The 8,562-nt window shown below is 40.5% G+C and overlaps 1 protein-coding gene across 1 annotated transcript in view; it reads right to left on the bottom strand.

Moving 5' to 3' along the window:
* Nucleotides 1-4,884: 4,884 nt before the first annotated feature.
* The window catches only part of LOC307156306 (uncharacterized protein), a gene marked incomplete at its 5' end in the record, with an annotated part of 36,172 nt that continues 32,494 nt past the window's right edge, over nt 4,885-8,562 (bottom strand). The window contains one exon of the mRNA XM_079867599.1: nt 4,885-4,915. The remainder of the gene's footprint in view (nt 4,916-8,562) is intronic.

Below are 8,562 nucleotides of genomic sequence, written 5' to 3' on the forward strand. Positions count from 1 at the left end.
AGTAACATCGCTGCGAGATCTAGTGAGAAACATTCACATAGTTTGGCAGGAATAGTAGGCTATAATGCCTTCAAGTAACATTACGTCGGTTTTATTTTGACATTATGAATACAATGCAAATGTTAATCTTAACTAAAATAAACATTTGTTTATAACTACTACAATACATAAATACAATTACATTTTTTTTTTTCCAAGGAGCTGTTTTGTTTTATATGCTCCTAAGAAGAGTCAATTATAGCTCCAGAATTGCTCAAAGTAAAAAGAAATCATATTTTATGATGGTAGTTTTAATTAAAAAAAGAAGAAAAATAAATAAATCAACGAAATTGGCATTTCTTTCTTTTTGCTGTATCGAAAACATACCAAACCGTAACACATGAGTATCGTATTGAACCGAACCGTGAATTTTGTTACACCCCTAAAGATAGTGGTAAGTGATAAATTACACTGGATAAAATAGCTCCACTTGTCTTGTACAAATGGTGTAATTTTGCAGCAGGTAGGCTAGAAAAAATATGTTTATGTTAGCTACCTGCCTGACGGCAAATGCTTTTTGTAACAAACAGTTAGTGCAACTTTTTTTTCGAAAGGACGGAATATGGTTACATATTATAATATGTTTTTTTGGGGGAGGGGGGGGGGGGGGGGGGCTCCATGTCCATTTTGCTTGGGGCCCCCAAATTCCTTCAAACGGCCCTGACTCAGTGTGATATGTATCAGACAAAGCAATAGTGAAACTTAGTAAAAACACTGTTACTCACACTTGTGTGTTGCGACATTACTGTCGGATCCAGTGTGGTCGGCACTGCATCATCTTTTATTTTCAGTCTCTCTGAAAAGCCTGTGTCGAACTGTGCATTTAAAAAAAAAAAAAAAAAAATCAAATTTGCAGTAAAATGAAATGAACAAACTAACAGTGTCTTACTGACATAATCTGACTGGAGCTTATTTGTTCAAATAAAGTTCATCCACGCTTTCTTAATGTTAGGATCACAAGGATGGCAATGCAAAGACTGGATTTTTCCACAACTTGGCACTTTAAAACGTCTTTGAATCCTCAGAGGCATCTCTATGGTTTTGTTGCTGGAGCAATCCTGTGTTTGCGTCTCTGTCATATTTACTATTAATCTATATTTACTATATATCGTGGGCGGGGCTAAAGAGGCAATGATGTAGAAGTGGGCGTCGATCTAATTTTATGTCATAAAATCAATAAAAGCTGAAGTTTTGAGTTTCTTAACCTTAAAGTATATTTTTATTGCACAATGACCTCTTATATGTCAAAACTCAAAAGATCAAGAACATTTTTATTTCTCAACTCATGACCCATTTAATGCATTAACTGATGTTTACTAATTTGAAAATTGTTACCATTTTATTTATTAAAAATGTAAGAGGCCTCTGGAAGGATCATGGTGATCTAGCCGAGATACGGGAGCAAAATGTACAGCAAAAACTCTTATATCTCAGGTTCAGAATATGGTGTATGTGACAGTTTTAGGTATTCTTATTATTAGCAGCATACATCTGGAATATAACATACAGTAGGTTTTCAGCATCTTTTCGTCACATTCTCCAGGAAATTTGGCACTAAGAAGAAACGCCACGCAGTCATCGACATACGGCCTCTGGTTTGCTGAAAAGGCCGTTGACGGTAATCCAAGTCCGGTGAATTCGTGGAAAGCGTGCTCGTCAACCACTAATCAGACTAACCCGTGGTGGAGGCTGGATCTGAGTGATACTTATAGAGTTACTAGAGTGGTCATTACTAACATAAAAGAATGCTGTGCAGAACGAATAAATGGAGCGGAGATTCGCATCGGAAACTCTTTGGAGAACAACGGCAACAACAATCCCATGTAAGACCCTCTTTCACCCAGCAAAAGTGTTAGGAGAATGTTGTACTAACATTATCAGAATCTTTTAAAGAGGACCTATTATGCTTTTTTTACATGTTCATCTTTCATTAGTGTTTAATATTGCTGTTTGCGCATGAAAAGTCTGCAAAGTTCCAGTGGGCATTATTCTCTATATCAGTTTCTAAACTCCCTGAAATTTCCATTGGAGTCTTGAGTTTTCTTCCGGGAATGAACAAGTCACAATATTCATCATACAAATAAATCATATGCATCATACTACGGTTGAGTTAGTTAGAAGTATGTTGAAACTGGTATTTATGGTAAGGGGCGGGACATTTCCCAAACACGCTCGAAGCACTCGACCAATCACAACACACTGCTCCAGCCGACCAATCAGAGAACAGTGTGCTTTTCAGAAGGAGGGGCTTCATAGAGACAGGAAGTAAACAGAGCGTTACTGACAGACTGGGAAGAGAGGAGCCGCAACAATGGAGAATATGAGGAAAATAATCAACATTCAAGCAGGAAAAACAAAAACAAAATCAAGACAAGAAAATGGGACATTTTAACATTTTAGAAATATTGCAAATCACTGTTCCCAGAATGTTTTTAGAACGTAAATGTATTACCTTGGCAGTGGCTTGACCCTAAGGGGTCGACAAACGCACTGGCGCAGTTTTGCTGGATTTTTCTTCACATAGTAGCAAAATAGATTTAAAATATTCTGTCATTTATGGTCATACAGATAAAAGCAATATGAAAAAAGAAACTGTAAGTGGACACATACAAAAGTAGACATTTTACAATCACAACAAAACACAACAAAACAGGGTGTGCTTTCTGCCTCTCTGTCTCTGTGAACTTTTTTTCTGGAGCACGTTTCTAAACTTAAACAAAACTCAGTAAATACTAGTCACACAGGCATAAGCAATATATCTTTATAAACATTTAAGTGTCTACTTTTAAATGATCTAATTCAAAACGAAAACAGATATTCTCTGTTTAAGTAATCCATATGAAACCAATGAGAGGTACAGTTTCTCAAGCGATTCACATGCAAACTGTGTGTTCACACCGCAGCCGGCGAAAACGGCAAAATTCTCTCTCGCCGCCCTGCCAACGACGCCGTAGAAAGATTTGTGGATGCTCTGATACTGACGTAGATCGAATTCTCAGTCTTTTTTTTTTACTTTATTTTAAGGGTTTAATTATAGTGACATGTTTGCTAAGGAAATAAACCAATGTGGTGTGGCTTTTGTGTTCATGGTGTCTAGATTAGCAAAAAGTGCTAATCTAATTTACATTCCCGTTGAAAAACAAGCATTCTAGCGTGAAAATGTTGCCTATAAATAGTGTTGCGCGCCTTCTAATCAAATTCACATGATCAACCTCTCCTCTATTTTGCTTGGGAACTAATGTGGTCAGAACCAAAGTTTACTTGACTGCATTCTCTGGAATCCTCTCAAGCGGAGCACTTCTACATTCCCATTGGTTGCAGCCGAACCACATCATAGCTCATTACCATAAAGTTGACCTGACTTCAACTCTCCTCGCCACTCCAAGACAAGCCACCCTCGCCTGCTCACATTGAAAATGAATGACTTCCGGCCACTTTGCCGCTCTCGCCGGTGTCAGTGTGAACGCACAGTAATAGTCCACGTGAAGGAACTCAAACCTGTAAACTCAAACCATCACCTCAAAACAAAGCATAAAACTTTATCATTCCTCTGCTTTTCATCGAGTTTGGAAGACACGCTGTGAGTTTACCTTGGATTTACCTCAGAAGAAGAATGTGATTTTAAGATAAAAAAGATTTTTACGGTAAGAAATTTATTCTCACTTATATTAGATAGCATGTTATTGTTGCATAAACTTCACATTGTACTAGTTGAACTGGTGTCTGCTAAATAAATATACATGGACGACACAAGGATGTTTTTCTCTATATAACATATATGACAAAAAAGTATGATAGTATAAGTGTTTACACTAACATGATGAATATTTTAATGCTTAGACCAGTTTCACCACTATGAAATACTGCTTGTGGATTGTATGCAGCCCTACAAGTATATGCCTACAAGTCACAACAAATATTATGTTCTTTATATATATATATATATATATATATATATATATATATATATATATATATATATATATGGTGAATTTTACATTGCAATTGTGACTAGACAAATCACAATTATCCCAGCATGTATATCAGCATGTTCACAGTGTTTTTTTGTTTTTTTTTGTGTGTGTGTTTTACATGGACCAGATGCCACTGAAGAGTCCTGCTGACTTACACATTCACACGAGTCTCTGTACCCGAACATGGTGAAATGAAAAACCAAACACCTCGGAAATGACAGGTTTGTTGAACAGGAACTGTTTCAGGAATGGCACAAAGGTGTGTGACTGTTCAAGTCTGTGTATTTAGATCAGTGTGTTCAATAATGTTTCTTTTTGTCCTTCGTTATGTATCTTTGGATAATGTTGTGTTGTAAATAAATCCAAACAATCAAAAAGCCATTCTGTTAAACTCTCCTCGTTCTTTGTTCTGGATCCCTCACAGTCCCTTCTGATAGGGCCATTATGGGAGGGTCTTTGTCTTCTCAGGTGTGAAACGCATCAATATTCATGATGATTCAAGCCCTCCTCGCAGCTCACAGCTTTCTTACACAAAACATGTCTTACAAATTTTAAATAAATATATTGTTTTATGTGAATAAGTGGGCAGGACAATTTTCACATAGTTTTGAAAAAAATATTCTAGGCTACGTGATTCAGTTTTCAAAAGTCTTGTGAACAAATAATCAGTTAAGGTTTTAAGGCCTTATTTCATTGACTTCATTTTTTTTTTCACAAATCACGCATAAACGTAATTTTCTAAAAACTACAAACTTTTACATGCATCCTGCTCACACATTATTGTAGCAGAGTTTGTACTGAACACAGCGTAATCAGACTTTAGAAATAAAAATGTTACAAGTAACAGAAATAAGCACAAATGTCAGAGCGTTGTCAGAACACCTCCAGGGCCCAGAAAACACCTCAGACCCCAGAGAGTTAATATCTAATAGAAATCCCTGATTCCTCAAGGCTGAAAACACAAGTGCAGTAAGAATAAAGTCTGAATGAAGATTTCTCTGTCTCTCTGTAGATGTGCTGTGATTTCTAGTATTCCAGCTGGTGTTTCGTCCACCTACACTTGTAACGATATGGAGGGTCAATATGTGAATCTGATCATTCCTGGAAATTTAAGGTTTCTCACTCTGTGTGAGGTGGAGGTCTATGGAGAAGGTATGACCAAATCAACTATGTTGAAATATGTCTGTTTATTATTGATTTCTTTATATGTTATGCATGCTATCAGTATATACAACTCATTTGTTGTCAACATTAAACCATGTTTATCCTAATTGCAAGTGAACCTGTGTTTTGTTCCCTTTCAAGGGAACTCGCGCTGCGTCGTAGACAACACCATGGTGAATGCCTTTGCATGATAGAGTCTGAAGCATGTGTGAAACTAGACCAAGAACCAAGTGTGAACCAAGAAAAGCTTACTGTCTCCCCTGCAGAGAACTACATTTCTGGGGGTGGCATGGGGCTCGACTACGATGCGGGCACAATTGTCTCCCGCTCGTATCGAGTCTATCCTGGCGGCAGTTGCCAGGATCAAGCTAGGCCAGGCCATCACTGTAAAACAGTTCCAGAGATTGGTGGGGCTCTTGGCAGCAGTGTCCAATGTAATACCTTTTTGCTTTCTGTACATGATTCCCTGCAGTTTTCCCCTGGGGAGACCCGTTTCACATGATCAAGGTTATGCGCAGATGCCTTCATACCCTTGTCTTATGGAAGAAACCATTGGTCCTGTCTCAAGGCACAGTATTAGGGGTGCCCTGTCACAGGAAGATAGTGACAACAGATGCATCCCTCGTAGGCTGGGGAGTGGTCATAGAGGGCTGCTTTACAAGGAGTCTTTGGAGAGAGCATCATCTCTCATTGTACATAAATTTCCTGGAGATGATGGCTGTATTTTTAGCACTGAGGTCATTTCTCCCAGACCTCAGGGCCCATCATGTTCTAGTACAAACAGACAATATCGCCAGAAGCCATATCACCCTGTAGCCCAAGACTGGTTGCCCACTGAAGCTAAGTAGTGTTGAGCCTGGTCAGTACCTGGATGGGAGACCTCTTGGGAAAAACTAGGTTTCTGCTGGAAGAGGTGTTAGTGAGGCCAGCAGGGGGCGCTCACCCTGTGGTCTGTGTGGGTCCTAACGCTCCAGTATAGTGATGGGGGCACTGTACTGTCATAGAGCACCGTCCTTCAGATGAGACGTTAAACCAAGGTCCTGACTCTCTGTGGTCATTAAAAATCCCAGGATGTCCTTCAGAAAAAGATTTGCCCATTGGCCTCTGTCCATCATCGTGGCCTCCTAATCCTCCCTCCTAATCATATATTACTGATTGGCTCTATCAATTTGTCTCCTCTCCACCAATAAGCTGTTGTGTGGTGGGTGTTCTGGCGCAATATGGCTACCGTCACATCATCTAAGTGGATGCTGCACATTGGTAGTGGTTGAGGAGATTTCCCCCTTCCATATTTAAAGTGCTTTGAGTACCAGAAAAGCGTTATATAAATGTAACAAATTATTATTATTAATATGTCGATCATCTCCTATATAAATCATCAGGGGGACCTGGGATCACACCCTCTGTGCCGACTGGCGCATCAGGGCAAATTGCTGGCGCTCAGGGCGATGTATATCCCTGGGGACCAGAACTGCTGTCGAGGCTGGGGCTGAGGTCCGGGAATGGAGACTCCACCTAAAGACGATGAAGTTAATCTCAAGGGTGTACGGCCAAGCGGAAGTGGATCTGTTTGCATCTCAAGAGACCTTAACCTAACCTCTATTGTTCTCCCTCATACATCCAGCGCCGCTGTGGTTGGATGCCATTGTACAGGCGTGGCCGAGGCTGTGCTGTACGCATTTCCCACGATCTCTCTGCCCCCGGGAGTTCTAGAGAGGGTCAGGTGAGACGGGATGAGTCTACTACTGGTAGCCCTGTTCTGGCCAGCCCGAGTCTGGTTTTCAGATCTCATAGTGCTCCTCGAAGATCAGGCTTGGGACAGGGAGGGACAATCTATCAGCAGTCGGGAACTGTGGAAGCTATGGGTCTGGCCCCTGAGGGGGACCAGCTCTTAGGTGTTGGTCTCTCAACCATACTACACTATTGAGATTCATCCATGAGGAAACTGTACACCTTAAAGTGGAATGTGTCTACTTTATGTTGCAGAGAGCATCAGCTGGACCTAGATAACTGACCGGTGACTTCAGTGCTGGAGTTCCTTCAAGACAGTTTCTCTGGTGGTCTTACCACTGTCCACACAGTCTAAGGGGCGGCCATATATGCCTTCCACGCACCATTAAGTGATGGACCTTTGAGAAGGCACCACTTGGTTGTAAGTTTCCTTCGTTGTGCCTTGAGGATGAGGCCTGCGGCTCATGTCAGGGTTCCAGCTTGGGACCTGACTGTGGTTCAAGAAGGGCTGCACCTTTTGAACCCATAGAGTCTGTTTTTATTTTATAAGTGCGTCACTTTGCCACACCTCTTGAATGCCTGAGAGCGGCTTGCTTCATCCTGTCAGAAGCTGACTGTGTTGTGGTCCAATGTGCCTTTGTACCACCAATCATAATTGGTCTAGTTTCACACGTGCTTCAAACGCTATTACACAGAGGCATACCCCATAGTGTCGTCTTCGACACAGCACGAGTTCCCTTCTCAGGGAACAAGGGTTACAGTCGTAACCCGAGATGTTTTACTTTGTGAAGTTTTGCTGATGCTTTTTGAGGATATATACATGTTGCATCTGTTTATTCTTAAGTGACAGGTGAATTTTCACCAGAATACTGTAGATATTATAGACACACGGCCTTTGATTATATGATAATTTGCATTTATCTTTGTTTTCCCCTGCTGTCTCTGACACATCAGAACCAGTGATCTAAACGATAGAGAGTAACATCATGTGTGTGTGTGTTTCAGGTCCTTGTTTAAAGCAAACGTTTGTGAAGCTCAAACTGAAGTCCAGCTGGAGTCTGTCTGAAGCCGCAGTGAGAGTCCAGCTCCTGACAGGGGGTGAGAGAGAGAGAGAGAGAGAGAGAGAGAGAGAGAGAGAGAGAGAAGAGAGACATACAGAAATCTGAGTGGTTGTAAATGTGCTTGTTTCAGCTGGAATCTGCTCTGGCGGGAAGAGGGATTTCTAACGTGACGCTGCGCTGGTCTCAACTGCCCAAACAGGATGTGATGCGGAAGGAAGCTGTGCCCGGTGAGTGTGTTCATTCAAGAAACACTGGAAAACTTAACTAGATTTCGAATTTATTAAAATGAATATGGATTCTACAGTACAAATGAAATGGAAACGACATTGTGATGATGTAATGAACGTTTCATTTACAGCTCAATGTGCTCAAAGAAAGAGGCGATGACGGGAAAACCTAAACGCTCTTCGGATCAGCTTTGATGTTCTTCATCTTTCATTTAAATATTGCTTTAATATTCTCTTTTCCTCACAATGTAGATGGCCCATTTACTGCATTTTATTGTTTACTTAAAGCTCCAATATGTAACAATTTTGTAATAAAATTTCCGAAAATAACTTGCACAGTGTGATATATTTCCTCCAGTTGTGTAC

This window comes from Squalius cephalus (assembly GCF_949319135.1).
Source record: "Squalius cephalus genome assembly, chromosome: 3".
NCBI lineage: Eukaryota > Metazoa > Chordata > Actinopteri > Cypriniformes > Leuciscidae > Squalius > Squalius cephalus.